Source organism: Octopus sinensis, linkage group LG7, assembly GCF_006345805.1.
Source record: "Octopus sinensis linkage group LG7, ASM634580v1, whole genome shotgun sequence".
NCBI classification, from domain to species: Eukaryota; Metazoa; Mollusca; class Cephalopoda; order Octopoda; family Octopodidae; genus Octopus; species Octopus sinensis.
Window position 1 is genome coordinate 41,433,405 of NC_043003.1, and position 15,804 is coordinate 41,449,208.

Below are 15,804 nucleotides of genomic sequence, written 5' to 3' on the forward strand. Positions count from 1 at the left end.
ACGAATTGCCTTACCACATACCGAATTTAGAAATAGCAGTCAAAGAGTTATAGCTATTTCTTCTACTAATTGTCTGCCTTCCAATTGCTGTCTTTACTGAGATCTCCCTTTTTAGTAGAAGAAATAGCTATAACTCTTTGACTGCTATTTCTAAATTCGGTATGTGGTAAGGCAATTCGTTGCTAACCCTTTATTGCTTAGTATTACTATATATATATATATATATATATATATATATATATATAGATATATATAATATATATATATATATTCATCAATATTCATCAATAGCAAAAAAATTCAAGAGAAATTTTTCGCCACCAGCGGTCCAGTGAGAAAGAAAAGTATATATATATAAAATCATATCAAAGGGAAATGTAATTTAATTAAAATTAAAAACTTTTAATCAAAATTTACATTTCCAGTGGTCTAACGTGTAAAAAAAATTAGTCAAAAAGACTATATATTAGTCATACGATATAGTGTGTATTTAAACCCATAAGGAATCCACTAATAGGGATTCTACACGCTAGAAAGAACAGCTAGGTTCTATAACCACAAAATTTGGGGATAAAATTCGACAGGAATAAATTTGGAAATGAAAAACATTTACCATCTATTTTCCTGGACCAATTGGTTTCTAATCTTCTTTTAGTGAGTCAAGAACTCACAAGCTCTGATTTCCCTCAGCAGGTCCAACCTAGGGTTAAACATATCCACACGAGACAAACAAGACTACTTGTCTCGTGTTTATACGACCTAACTTTGCAAATATTACTGCGCAGACGCATTACTTCGCTGGCTACAATAAAAAACCGCCAACTTTTAACCGAAAATTATCCCAAAAACTTACAGTATTTAATCATATCAAAGGGAAATGGAATTTAATTAAAATAAAAATTTTGTGGTTATAGAAACTAGCTATTCTTTCTAGCGCGTAGAATCCCTATAAGTGGATTCCTTGTGTGTTTATATATATATATATATATATATATATATATATATATATATGAATGTATTTGTGTGTGTATAGTTTAGGTTAGTTAAAATATGTTTGCAATAATAACTGTCGCGTGTTGGAAATAAATGCAATTATCAAACTTTCATTCGTAAATCCATTTATTATTTCATTCTTTTGCATTTCAGTTTGTATATTTGCACTCTGATTATGTACAAGCAGATATCTAAAATGGCAATTTAGCTGTTCAGCAGGAGAGACTGATAGAATAAGCACCAGGCTTACATGGAATAAGCCCAGTGGTCAATTTCTTCGACTAAAGGGTAGTGCTCCATCATAGACACCGTGAAATAACTGAAACAGGTAAAAGAATAAAAACGTTCCGTTCTACTAAACCAAGAAGGTTCTTTGAATATGTACGAAGTGTTTTAAGGTTAATATTAATTTCGTTTACGTTTTTGTAACTGAGATAGTTTCGTTGGATTATATAGCCATTGGTGCTACATTACTTTCTATAGTATATAACTGTCACAATATACATTTTGGGTCAAAATTTTTTGTGGGGAGGGGGCCAGTTGATTAGATTGACCCGCAGCACACAATTGATACTTAATTTATCGAACCCGAAAGGAAGAAAGGCAAAGTCGACCTCGGCAGAATTTGAACTCAGATGTAAAGAGAGACGGCCAAAATATATACAGATTTCTCATGGCACCAGTATACTGTTTGCAGATGCTAACATTTTCTATATTTCCGTGAATTTTTCACGGGTCCAGCTAGTGCTATATTATTATTATTATTATTATTATTATTATGATTCACAGTATCATCATTGGTGTTAATAATAAAAATATTCATGTTCTTTTTAATCTTATACTTCAAACCTGTTGTGCTTAAGTTTCTACAGTGAAATGAGAATGTTGGTGTGAGATGGTTTTCCTCGTTAATTCCACTGGTTCTCTTAAATCTTAAACTCTTATTTATTATTTCATACATCATAATCACCCTCTGCAGCCTCACCACCGCCACTACTTGCTGCTGCTGCTTCTGCTGCTGCTGCTACTACTACTACTACTACTACTACTACTACTGCTACTACTACTACTACTACTACTACTACTACTACTACTACTACTACTACTACTACTACTACTACTACCTCCTCCACCACCACCACCACTGCCACCACCATTATTATCAATACCACCACAACCAGCGCCACCGTCACCACTATCACCACTACAACCATCATCATCATCATCACCGTCACCATCATCACCACTGCTTAGCAAAAGAGGCGATCATCTTAATCCCTCCTTGTCTTAGCCATATGTCACCGAAGTGATTCGACTGTTCAAGAAAGTCCTATGTGCAAATGTGCATAAACAACCACACACACACACATATACACACACACACACACACACACATACACGTTGTGAGTGTATGTGTGATTATGTGTGCTTATGTAATACCTGTGTCTTCCTACGTATATGTGCAGTTAAGTTTGTAGCTTCCTGTATATGTGTGCCTATAGAAAAGCGTTCAGGATTTATCCTCACTGTCCCGAGGCTAAAATATGTCAGGGTTTCTCAATATACGTTGTTTTCTGTTAATAGCGATGCGAGAAGAGGCTTTAGTGTATTGTTCTTTGCAGCAGTGGTGTTGTGTTGGTGTTGGTGTTGGTGCTGGTGGCGATGAAACGGTAGTGATGATTGTTGTTCGAATAGTGTTGGCGATAATCACTATAGCAATGGTCGCAATAGGGATAATTGTAGTGGTAGGAGAAAAGATGGTGTTGGTATTGGTGGTTGTGTTGTTCTTCTGGTTGTTGTTCTTGTGGTTGTTGTTGTTGTTGTTGTTATTGTTATTGGTGGTGGTGGTAGAGATGACGGCTATGGAATTATTGCTGTTAGTGTTGGGTTGGTTGTGGTAACATTCGCTATGTTGGATTAGCTGGCAGTGCTGCTGCTCGGCGTTTGCGTTTAGTTATGCAAAGGTATGTAACGGATAAAGTATCCTTGTAGCAGAGTTATTGTTGCATCAGGTGGCTTCTAACTTTGTTGTCGTGCATTGTGCTGGTATTTTCTCAATAGTTGAATATGCTCGGAGTAATGTCAACATTCGTGGAGGCACATGGCCTAGTGGTTAGAGCAGCGGACTCACGGTCGAGGGATTCAATATGCTCGGAGCAATGTTAACATTTGTGGAGGCACATGGCCTAGTGGTTAGAGCAGCGGACACACGGTCGAGGGATCGCGAGTTCGAATCTCAGACTGGGCGATGTGTGTGTTTATGACCGAAACACCTAAGCTTCACGCGGCTTCGGCAGAAGGTTAAGTCGAACTTCTGCTGACTCTTTCGCCACAACTTTCTTTCAATCTTCCCTCATGAATCATGCAGCTCACCTGCGACAGAACGGCGTCCCGTCCAGGTGGGGAACTTATACGCCAAGGAAACAGGGAAACGGGCCTTTATGAGCCAGGCATGGCTCGAGTAGGAACAAAAAACAAAACAATGTTAACATTCATAGTAGCGACTTGGTATTGTAATTTATAATAATGTTGGCATAGTAAAGTTATGTGGTTTCACTTCGTGCTAATAATGTTTGGAAACCTCATGATAAATGACTGTCGAAGACAGTGAATCGAAATATGTCAATAATTAAGAAAATATGAAATACAAACACTCGCACACACATGCACACATACATACACACTAGCACAACCACTGAGTTATATTTATACACAGTCTATATGTGTGTGGAGGTCATTGTGTTTCTGTGTGTGTGCGTGTGTGAGTGTGCATATATATATATACGCATATATATATACGCATATATATATATATATATATATATAATATATATATATATATATATATATATATATATATATATGTATATACGCATATATATATATATATATATATATATGCGTATATATATGTATATATATATATAAGGGAAAGTTTACGAAAATAAACAAAAGACGAAGGCAGGTGGTGTACAAACAAACAGATGTATTAGTATAGCGCTCAGGAATAGAAAAAGTCTTTTACGCTTCGAGCCTACGCTCTTCTACAGAAATGTACGCAGAAAAAAACAAGGAGAGAAACAAGGAGAGAAAAAAATGTGTGTAGTAGCTAACGAACTATGATATGCGTATACATATGTGTATAATGTAGGTCCATGTACAAATACATACAACATCACATACAGTCACACACATGGATATGTATATATGTATGCATGTATAGTCCATTCAAAGAGCAAAACACTAGAGGTAAAAAGGAAAGAAAACGAATGTGAGAACATGCACAAGCAATATATTAATTTGGCGCTGGGTGTAGTAGTTGTTAATATTTCGAGCATAGCTCTTCATCGGAAACTGGAAAATACCAAAAATAAGGAACGTTAATAACAACTCACTTCTTACACGTGTGTCAAATTAATATATTGCTTGTGCACGTCCGAACGTTCGTTTTCATTTTTCGCTGTTTTTCCGTTCTTTAAATTAATTATTTACTGCACGCTCACACGGACCGGCACCGTCCTTCCGAGTGTTTTGGAGTACCTAATTCATGGATCTCTCTCTACCAACACATACAAGCTGCAGGCTTTATGTATCTGCTCAGGTACATAAACACATCTCTTGCTCTCTGTATCTCTGGTGTCTCTGTATGTCTGTCTGTCTATCTCTATAATATAATGTAATATAATATAATATATACATATATATATATATGTGCAACACATTTGGGTGTCACTTGAGTGAGTTTTTGTCGTTGCTATTTCTAGCATGCCGAATAGCCACGTATAAGCCCTATTGATATCCATTCCTCGTTACTTGAGGTGTTTCACTGTCGTAGTGATGGTAGTAGAGCCGGGAACAGCTTTGATTTTTCTCCATGATAATCGTGGCGTTGTGGTTTATTATTTTGGTGTTTTGATGTAATTCTAGTGCTTGTGATACTGATTGTATTCTTGTAGAATTGCTGTGGGAAAAGCAGTGATACTTGAGAAAGGGATTCTGTGGCAGCGGTGGTGGTGTTATTGATGTTGGAAATGGTTGTGTCGATATAGGAAATGGTTGTGATGATGGTACAGGCAAATTATGCGTCAGTGGTGGTGATGAGAGAAGTTTAACAGCTTAAAAAAATTAAGAAGTTAACATCGAACATTTGTTGATGATTTGAAATAGATTTTGATGGATTAATCCGTCAAAATATAACAATGAGGAGGATTATGGCAGAACAATCTGTTAGAAAGACATGACTTGCTAACGTTTACAGCTTGAGTATTTGAGACCTGCAAATGGCATGGAGAAGTGGGGGAGGCTTATATTGATATATGCGTAATATGGTTAGTGTGTGCATATTTGGATACGTGTTATTGTATGTGTGACTGTATGGTTTTCTATAGTATTTGATATATTTGGCCGCATAATAGTACTGTTATTGTCGATTTTGTTTAAACGCATGTTAGCTTTGCTTGAGCATATATATATATATGGTCACAGGATTTCTAGTCGTGAGAGCCCGTCTAAATTTTGCGGTATAGTATAACAGGAACTACAATTTTGTATGTGTTCTTCCATTAATGTGAAATGACAGATTTTTTATTGCTTCTGTTTCAGTTTGGTCGATTGCACAGTCTGTAAATTAATGGTATACGTAGGAACCAGTAATATTGATTAATGGATTATTTTTATTATTCTGGTTGTTTTTAAGATTTTTTTTCTTTCAGTGATAAAGTATTACTTAAAAGTTACTATGGTTAAAAGAATTCCTGTGGCCATTGCAAGCTCTCTGCTCAAGCTAATGCCTTTGGTGAAAGCCATATTTTTTTTCCTGGGCATTTTGCAATACACTGTCTTGAAGTGATATGTGAACGAGAAGGAAATGGTATTTTGATCCTAATACTTCAACAAATTGCTGTCCACTAAAGACATCTAGAGTTATTGTTTATATTCCTATTAATTGCAAAGTTTCTTGTACTGTATTACGGTATTGCAGTTAGTACTGTATAGTTTAAATTCTCCTTCGACATTACAGAATTTATAATTTCCTGACTGAATCTCCTGATTCACAGAATGAACGGGAAGGAAGATTATGATCAATAATTACCATCATATGGATCGCACGTCATTATGGCAAATGACATACCCAAGGCCAAATGGTACCCATCTTGAACAACAACGGAAACGTAGGTTTTCCAGGAGAACGAAGAAAGCACAATAAGGGAATTCAACCTACAACTATTTTATTAATCCATAAATTTAACATTTTAAAGGAAGTATTCGCTTTTGTTTTCCGCCCTTGTGGATGCAAAAACGAGGAATTCTTTAATGATACTCGCAGAGATGCTGGTAACGTTAATACATTTGTATTGATACCAAAGGGAAACTACACCTTTCTCGCATGTTCGTTACACTGAGCAAAAAGGCACTGGCTTCAAAACTTACACGGTTTCTAATCTTGGGTTATTCTTCCACGTTCTGTGGAATAATTATCGATGATTACTGACCATCATCAATTTCCTCTGAGTGAGGAATTTATCCTATGGCACACAGTCACGGACTGCCGAATTCTTAGCTTTTGGGGTATTATTTATACTCACGTCGAAAGTGGAGTTTTGCTTGTTGCAGTAGGTAGGTATAATAACATTGAACAGAGCACCAATGTGCACAACACAAAAATAGGAAATAACAAGCAAATTGCGAATCGAATCGTTTGATATTAAAATTTTAGGAGGATGTTTACCAAACATAGAGAAACACTGCCAAACAAAATTTTTACATTCATTCATTCATTTATTCATTCCTTCATTTAATTCATGCATACATACATAAAGACAGACACACAGACAGACTCTCAGATAGACAGACAGACAGACACATATTTAGACGGATAGATAATACATAAATAGATACATGCATGCAAACATACATACATACATACATACATGTAAGAGTAAGTGCATCTCAATATATGAAATATATAGTGACATTAACAGGAGTGCTTATCATGATATTTAATGCAGTAATTCAAGAATTATTAATTAGAATTTTTCTCGTAACCTGAAGAATTCATCATTATTTTAATCTCTGCAGCGTTAGACAAAATCAGCATTTGTTCGAGCTCTTTAATTTTTCAGTTCAAATTCCTCGATACCTACTTTATCTTTCATCTTTTCGGGGTCGACAATGCAAAGTACCCGTTTAGCACCGGAGCCGGTGTATTCGACACGAGTACCCTTGAAATGTCTGACCTTGTGCCAAAATTAGGAAGAATATGAAAGCGGCTCTCTGCAGCGTTCGACAAAATTAGCATTTGTTCCAGCTCTTTACATTTTCAGTTCAAATTCCTCGATGCCAACTTTCATCTTTTCGAGGTCGACAATGCAAAGTACCAGTTAAGCACTGGGGCCGGTATATTCGACTCCAGCACCCTCGAAATATCTGGCCTTGTGCCAAAATCAGGAAGAATATGAAAGCGGCTGAGGTTTACATATGGTAACTGAAGGAATAGGTTGTGCAGCGTTACATACTTTTAGTATCAATATATTACTTCGCGGGCGAGCGAAGGAAGGAAATAAGGCGGGCGGGCGGGCGGGCAAACGCGTGCGTCGAAAGGGTCGGGCGAACGCAGCGGCGTCTGAAAGGCGGGCGAAGGCGTGCGTCCAAAGATGCGGGTAGAACGCAGCGTCTAATAGGCGGGCGTGAAGAAGCGGACGTCCAGAGGCGGGCGAAGGCGGGCGAAGGCGGACGAAGGCGAGCTTCAAAAGGCGGGCGAAGGCGGGCAAACGCGGGCGTCAACGGGCGGGCGAACGCAGCGTCTGAAAGGCGGGCGGTTCGGCGGCGGAAATTCGAGGACGCGCCGGCCGTGTAGAATCGATCTTGCACCGGCAAACGGGGAGCTAACCGTCATCAGGAAAGGAGCTACGAGGACATCCTTCCGAGACGCTAACCTATGCCGATCAACCACAACCCTACATATTAGTCTGGACCCCCTTGGGGTGCGACGGTCACCTAGAGGCGTGACTATCCCGCCGGGGCCGATCCGTTTGCTTACGGTCCGAGCACCTCCTTGTTCACGGGTCGGACCACGTCGCTGTTTTTACCCGGTGCATAACGCCACGCACTCCCGGCGACTGACGGCATCGATCGCGCCTACGTCCACGCGTACGCGGGCGAGAGCGCGAGTTTCGCTCGAGTCCCACTAGAGCCTCGCGGTAGCGCGGCGGAGCCGATGGCGAAGGCGGTAGAAAGCGGGCGAATGCCCGCCGCAATCGGCCGTTGCCTGCACCGGCCTCACTTTGTCATCTTTCGGGAATTTACGGGACGGACCGCGTCGCCGCATCGAACGCCCGCGCACGTCGCGACATCGGTCGCGGCTACGTCCACGCGTACGCGGGCGAGACCGCACGCTCGAGTTCGTGCTTTCGATTTCACGCACGGTAGGGCGGCGGAGACGCGGGCGACCGGCGCACGCCTTCCGCCGCTACCTCGTGCTAGCCGCAGTTGTCATCTTTCGGGATTTTACGGGACGGACCACGTACTCCTATCGAGCGCCGGTATCTCGTGAACGCCTTCCGGCACCGGTGGCGGCTTACGTCCACGCGTACGGGGGTCGAACCGCGAGCTTAGGTTCGTTCTTTCGATTTCGGGCACGTCAGGGCGGCGGAGCAACGGGCGACCGTGCTAGCCGCAGTTTGCCATCTTTCGTGTTTTCACGGGACGCACCACGTCGCCGTATCGACGGCGTGCATCTCGTGAACGCCTTCCGGCATCGGTGGCGGCTACGTCCACGCGTACGGGGGTCGGACCGCGAGCTTAGCTTCGTTCTTTCGGTTTCGGGCACGTCAGGGCGGCGGAGCAACGGGCGACCGTGCTTGCCGCAGTTTGCCATCTTTCGTGTTTTTACGGGACGGACCGCGTCGCCGTATCGACGTCGTGCATCTCGTGAACGCCTTCCGGCATCGGTGGCGGCTACGTCCACGCGTCCGTGGGCCGTACCGCGAGCGTGGGTTCGTTCTTTCGGTTTCGGGCACGGTCGCGCGGCGGAGGAACGGGCGACCGGCGCGGGCCTTCCGCTAACGGCCCCGCGGCTCGCGGACGAACGGGAGAAAGCGAGGCGGCGCGAAGGCGGCGGCCGTCCGCCGGGCTGACGGCGTCGCAGGCTGACGTCTCTGGCGTCCTGCCGAACGGTCCCCGAGGCATGAAACCTGCCGACTGCAAGCCCTCAATATAGTCTTGACCCCCTTGGGGTGCGACGGTCACCTAGAGGCGTGACTATCCAGCCGGGGCCGATCCGTTTGCTTACGGTCCGAGCACCTCCTTAACTCACGGGTCGGACCACGTCGCTGTCTTTACCCGGTGCATGTCGCCACGCACTCCCGGCGAATGACGGCATCGATCGCGCCTACGTCCACGTGTACGCGGGCGAGAGCGCGAGTTTCGCTCGAGTCCCACTAGAGCCTCGCGGTAGCGCGGCGGAGCTGCGGGCGAAGGCGGTAGAAGGCGGGCGCATGCCCGCCACAATCGGCCGTTGCCTGCACCGGCCGCACTTTGTCATCTTTCGGGAATTTACGGGGCGGACCGCGTCGCCGCATCGAACGCCCGCACGTCGCGACATCGGTCGCGGCTACGTCCACGCGTACGCGGGCGAGACCGCACGCTCAAGTTCGGGCTTTCGATTTCACGCACGGTAGGGCGGCGGAGACGCGGGCGACCGGCGCACGCCTTCCGCCGCTACCTCGTGCTGGCCGCGGTTTGTCATCTTTCGGGATTTTACGGGACGGACCACGTACTCCTATCGAGCGCCGGTATCTCGTGAACGCCTTCCGGCACCGGTGGCGGCTACGTCCACGCGTACGGGGGTCGCACCGCGAGCTTAGGTTCGTTCTTTCGAATTTCGGGCACGTCTGGGCGGCGGAGCAACGGGCGACCGTGCTAGCCGCAGTTTGCCATCTTTCGTGTTTTCACGGGACGCACCACGTCGCCGTATCGACGGCGTGCATCTCGCGAACGCCTTCCGGCATCGGTCGCGGCTACGTCCACGCGTACGTGGGCGAGACCGCACGCTCGAGTTCGTTCTTTCGATTTCGGGCACGCTAGGGCGGCGGAGCAACGGGCGACCGCGCTAGCCGCAGTTTGCCATCTTTCGGGTTTTTACGGGACGGACCGCGTCGCCGTATCGACGGCGTGCATCTCGTGAACGCCCTTCCGACATCGGTGGCGGCTACGTCCACGCGTCCGTGGGCCGTACCGCGAGCGTGGGTTCGTTCTTTCGGTTTCGGGTACGGTAGCGCGGCGGAGGAACGGGCGACAGGCGCGGGCCTGCCGCCAACGGCCCCGCGGCTCGCGGACGAACGGGAGAAAGCGAGGCGGCGCGAAGGCGGCGGCCGCCCGCCGGGCTGGCGGCGTCGCAGGCTGACGTCTCTGGCGTCCTGCCGAACGGTCCCCGAGGCATGAAACCTGCCGACTGCAAGCCCTCAATATAGTCTTGACCCCCTCGGGGTGCGACGGTCACCTAGAGGCGTGACTATCCAGCCGGGGCCGATCCGTTTGCTTACGGTCCGAGCACCTCCATAACTCACGGGTCGGACCACGTCGCTGTTTTTTGCCCGGTGCATATCGCCACGCACTCCCGGCGACTGACGGCATCGATCGCGCCTACGTCCACGTGTACGTGGGCGAGAGCGCCAGCTTAGCTCAAGCTCCACTTCGGCCTCGCGGTAGCGCGGGCGAAGGCGCGGGCGAAGGCCCGCCGCTACCGGCTCCGGCCGCAGTTTGTCATCTTTCGGGAATTTACGAGACGGACCACGTCGCCGTATCGAACGCCCGTACCTCGCAACATCGGTCGCGGCTAGGTCCACGCGTACGTGGCCGACACCGCCCGCTTAGTTTCGTGCTTTCGATTCCACGCACGGTTCGGCTGTCTTTACCCGGTGCATGTCACCACGCACTCCCGGCGACTGACGGCATCGATCGCGCCTATGTCCACGTGTACGTGGGCGAGAGCGCAAGCTTCGCTCAAGCCCCCACTTCGGCCTCGCGGTAGCGCGTCGGAGGCGCGGGCGCAGGCCCGCCGCTACCGGCACCGGCCGCAGTTTGTCATCTTTCGGGAATTTACGAGACGGACCACGTCCCCGTATCGAACGCCTGTACCTCGCAGCATCGGTCGCGGCTAGGTCCGCGCGTACGTGGCCGACACCGCCCGCTTAGTTTCGTGCTTTCGGTTTCACGCACGGTTCGGCGGCGGAGACGCGGGCGAACGGCGCAGGCCTTGCGCAGGCCTGCCGCTACATAGCGCTAGCCGCAGTTTGTCATCTTTCGGGACTTTACGGGACGGACCGCGTCGCCGTATCGAGCGCGTGCATCTCGCGAACGCCTTCCGGCATCGGTGGCGGCTACGTCCACGCGTCCGTGGGCCGCACCGCGAGCTTGGGTTCGTTCTTCCGATTTCGGGAGAACTCTCTCAAGTGAAATCGCCGCTTCGATGCGCGTGGATAACACACGGACACACACACTCGTGGTCTTCGTCGTAACTCAGACTTACTCCCCGGCAATCGACCGGCCGCATAACTCTTTCGACTCGTGCACTCGACCGAGAACTCTCTCAAGTGAAATCGCCGCTTCGATGCGCGTGGATAACACACGGACACACACACTCGTGGTCTTCGTCGTAGTAACTCAGCTCTGCTTATCGCTAGACAGTAGTAGATAGGGATAGCGGCAACATCCTCGTCGCCTTCGATCCGTTCACCTGAAGAGAGTCCAAGTTACTCCCGCCGTTTACCCGCGCTCGATACCGAGAACTTCTTCAAGCCCGTACCCTCGGCTCTGCATTCGCTAGACAGTAGATAGGGACACGCTACTCGCCTTCGATCCGTTCACGCGGCGCCTCGACAATCGGACGACGATGCCCAGAAGTCGCCGCTTCGACAACAGGCAGTCGCGGTGTTCCACTGAGAGGTCGTACGTCGCTCCGCGAGACCGGGGACCGACCCGGACGCCGACGAGCGATCGGGTTCGGTCGTCTTCTCCTGGCCATCAGAGAACGCGCCGACGACGGCGCAAAACGCCGCCGCGCGTAAGCGGACTCGTCGGCCAGATCCGAGGACCTCACCGGACCGTTCGATCGGTAGTAGCGACGGGCGGTGTGTACAAAGGGCAGGGACGTGATCGACGCGGGCTGATGACCCGCGCCTAACCGGGAATTCCTCGTTCACGGGGTTGGTTCCAGGCCCCGATCCCTATCACGGGAGGTGGTTCAGAGGTTTCCCGACCCTCTCGGGCCGGGGGAGACGCGCCCGCTGATACCTCCAGTGTAGCGCGCGTGCGGCCCCGGACATCTAAGGGCATCACACCTGTTATCGCTCCGCCTCGTGCGGCTTTCTGCCGCCCGTCCCTCTAAGAAGCGCTGCGTTCGCCAACCGACTGGCCCGGACGCGACGCGTGCCGCCGCCGGGCTCGCGCGCGGCCGAGCCGACCGGGTCACCGCCGCCGCTCCGCAACCGACGCCGCAACCACGCCGCGACCGAACCCCCGCGAACGGGGGACGGCAGCCGGACGCGGCCGCAGCGCCGGACGCGGCCGCAGCGCCGGACGCGAAGGAGAGCGGCGGCAACGGCAAGCCCGGGCCGCGCGCGGAGCTACCGACGACGGCTTCGGCCCCGCCGCGCTACCGGAAAAGCACTAATCGACGCGCTAGTTAGCAGGCCGGAGTCTCGTTCGTTATCGGAATCAACCAGACGGATCGCTCCACCAACTAAGAACGGCCATGCACCACCACCCACCGAATCGAGAAAGAGCTATCGATCTGTCAATCCTACCGGTGTCCGGACCGGGTGAGTTTTCCCGTGTTGAGTCAAATTAAGCCGCAGGCTCCACTCCTGGTGGTGCCCTTCCGTCAATTCCTTTAAGTTTCTGTTTTGCAACCATACTCCCCCCGGAACCGACTATGGTTCCCGCGCAGGCTCCCCGCCGGGTCATCGAAGCGAACGCCGGCGGAGCGCCAGTCGGCATCGTTTACGGTCGGAACTACGACGGGGTATCTGATCGTCTTCGAACCTCCGACTTTCGCTCTTGATCGAGGAAAACGTGCTTGCCACACGCCGTCGCTGCAGTGCGTCTTGCGACGATCCAAGAATTTCACCTCTAACGTCGCAATACGAGTGGCCCCGATCGCTCCCTTCGATCATTGCCTCGTCGTGAACGGAGACCGACGGATGACGCGCGGACGAGGCCATTTTCCATCATTCCATGCTTTTCGTATGCAAGCCGGCGGGGCTCGCTCTGAGCACTCTAATTTTTTCACAGTGAACGTACCGGCCGCCTCGGACACTCGGCGAAGAGCACCCTCGGAGGAACCGTGCGGGCCGAAACGACCGGGAGGTGGACGCGCTACTACCGCTAGAACGCGAACGGCGACGACGTCCAATAGCGCACCCGCCTCGTGGCTCCCGCCGCGCAGCACGCCTGACCGACCCGCGCCGTTGAAGGCGCAGGCGTGAAACCGGACGCGACGCGGGCGAAGACGAGCGCTGGACGGGGTGCCGAGGCGCGGCGGCGACGCGAGCAGAGCTCCGCGGCCCGACCGCGCACGCACCGGCGAATAGGGCCGGGAGTGCGAACGGACGACCGAAGCGGACGCGCCAGAAGCGCGCCTGCGACGGCGCCGTCGCCCCGAACGTGCTGGGGCACGTTTTCGAGACCCGAATTCCGACTACGAGCTTTTCAAACGCAACAATTTTAATATACGCTACCGGAGCTGGAATTACCGCGGCTGCTGGCACCAGACTGCCCTCCGGTCGATCCTCGTTAACGGATTTGAAGTGTACTCATTCCGATCGCGGGGCTCGACAGAGTCCCGCGTCGTTATTTTTCGTCACTACCTCCCCGTGCGGGAGTGGGTAATTTGCGCGCCTGCTGCCTTCCTTGGATGTGGTCCGTTTCGCATGCCCTCTCCGGAATCGAACCCTGATTCCCCGTTACCCGTTGCCACCACAGAATCGCAGAATCGTTAGCACTCCGAGCAAAAAGCCTAGCAGCATTTTGTCCACCGTTCCGATCTAAATTCAAATTCCACCGAGGTCGACTTTGCCTTTCGTCATTCCGAGGTCGATTAGATACCAGTGTGTGGTTATGTGGTAAGAAGCTTGCTTCCTAACCACCAAGTTTCGGGTTCAGTCCTATTGCGTGATACCTTAGGTAAGTGCTTTATACTGTGGCTTCGGGTTGGCAAAAAGCCTTGTGACTCGATCTGGTAGATTAAAACTGATAGAAGGCTGTCGTACACACACACACACACACACACACACACACACACACACACACGCATACAAACAGACGTTTATGTTTGTATAAAAGAAATGTGTGTATATATATATATATATATAATTAATCCAAACAAGAAAGCACAAAAAAACACAACATATATATATATATATATATGTGTGTGTGTGTATACATACATATATACATACATACATATATACATATATATATATATAATCTTTTATCATAAATACATATACCTTTAGGTGCAGACGTGCCCGTGTAGTAAGAAGCTCACTTCCCAATTATATGGATCTCGGTTCCCACTGCGTGGGACCTTGAGGGGGTGTCTTCTACTATAGCCTCGGGTTGTCCAAAGCCTTGTGAAAGAAGCCCGTCATAAATATACATGATGAGATGGGCAAATTGTCACCATTTCATATTTTTTATTTAGCGCATGCGCATTATTTGTTTTTGATGTTGTTGACCACACCGTCTCTGAGGAAAACAGCACCATGATGCAATTCACTCATCAAGAAATATAGAAACAAACATTTTGCACTGCTTGGCATTCGCACTGGAAGCTCCAATCCGAACATTTCAGAGCGTTTTTGTGTCAATGTGAAAACAGTCAAATCGAGGACATGTAGCGAGAGTGAGAAGAAACAAACACCCAGTCAAATCATGGTGTTTATAGTGATCACCATCCATCTTCACACACGGCCTCAGTCTGAACATGGAGACCTACACCAAGTGACTGGAGAATATAGTGCTGCCCTGGGTCATGCCTGCTGGAAAACCCTATGTCGATCAACAGGTCTCTGCACCATGTTACACAAGCAGAAATCAGTCATAGCTGTCAGACAATTTTGCCACTACGTTACTCCTAACCTCTGGCCATCTAACTGCCCAGAATCCAACCCCTTTGTGTAGAGTGATGTTGAACGAGAGATCAACAAAATTCCTTCGATCACAAAAGATGAAGTGAAGGCAAGGACTATGGTAGCATTCACGAACTTATATAACAAGGGAACCGCCCAGAAGAGTTGCAGGAGATTCTGAAGTTTTCTGAAAGTTGCGTTTAAAGACAATCGCGATTTTATTGAATAAATTCATTCTTTAGTATTTCTAGATACTTTTATGTAATTTTTTGTAAATATATCTGTTAAAATGAGATGTCAGTGTTATTTTCTTTTTGCGTAATTTACACGAGAGTTATTCAATACTTCTTGTGTTTGTGTGTGTGTGTAGGTGTATATATATATATATATATAATATATATATATATATATATATATATATATATATACATACAATTGTCCAAATATAATGAAAATTGGATGCTTTAACGATAATATTGCTCATATTGGTGGCGTTAGCAGCAAAATGCTGCTGGAAATAATGAGTGAATGTAAATGACGATGGCGAAAGCAAACACGACACCCGTTGTTGGCTTGAATGTGAATATACAAACGACACAGAGACCGTACAACTGGATGAGAGCACAGGGCATGTGTACAAGGAAACCAATGGAAAATGGTGTCATATAGGATTTGAGATGGA

At 48.2% G+C, this 15,804-nt stretch overlaps 2 long non-coding RNA genes across 2 annotated transcripts in view; one reads left to right on the top strand and one right to left on the bottom strand.

Moving 5' to 3' along the window:
* Window positions 1-13,552: 13,552 nt before the first annotated feature.
* Window positions 13,553-15,804, bottom strand: part of LOC118764223 — a 25,090-nt gene continuing 22,838 nt past the window's right edge. Inside the window, exon 3 of the long non-coding RNA XR_005000018.1 lies at window positions 13,553-13,901. This is a non-coding gene — a long non-coding RNA (uncharacterized LOC118764223). The remainder of the gene's footprint in view (window positions 13,902-15,804) is intronic.
* LOC118764224 overlaps window positions 13,766-15,804 on the top strand; it is a 25,571-nt gene continuing 23,532 nt past the window's right edge. The window contains exon 1 of the long non-coding RNA XR_005000019.1: window positions 13,766-13,873. This is a non-coding gene — a long non-coding RNA (uncharacterized LOC118764224). The remainder of the gene's footprint in view (window positions 13,874-15,804) is intronic.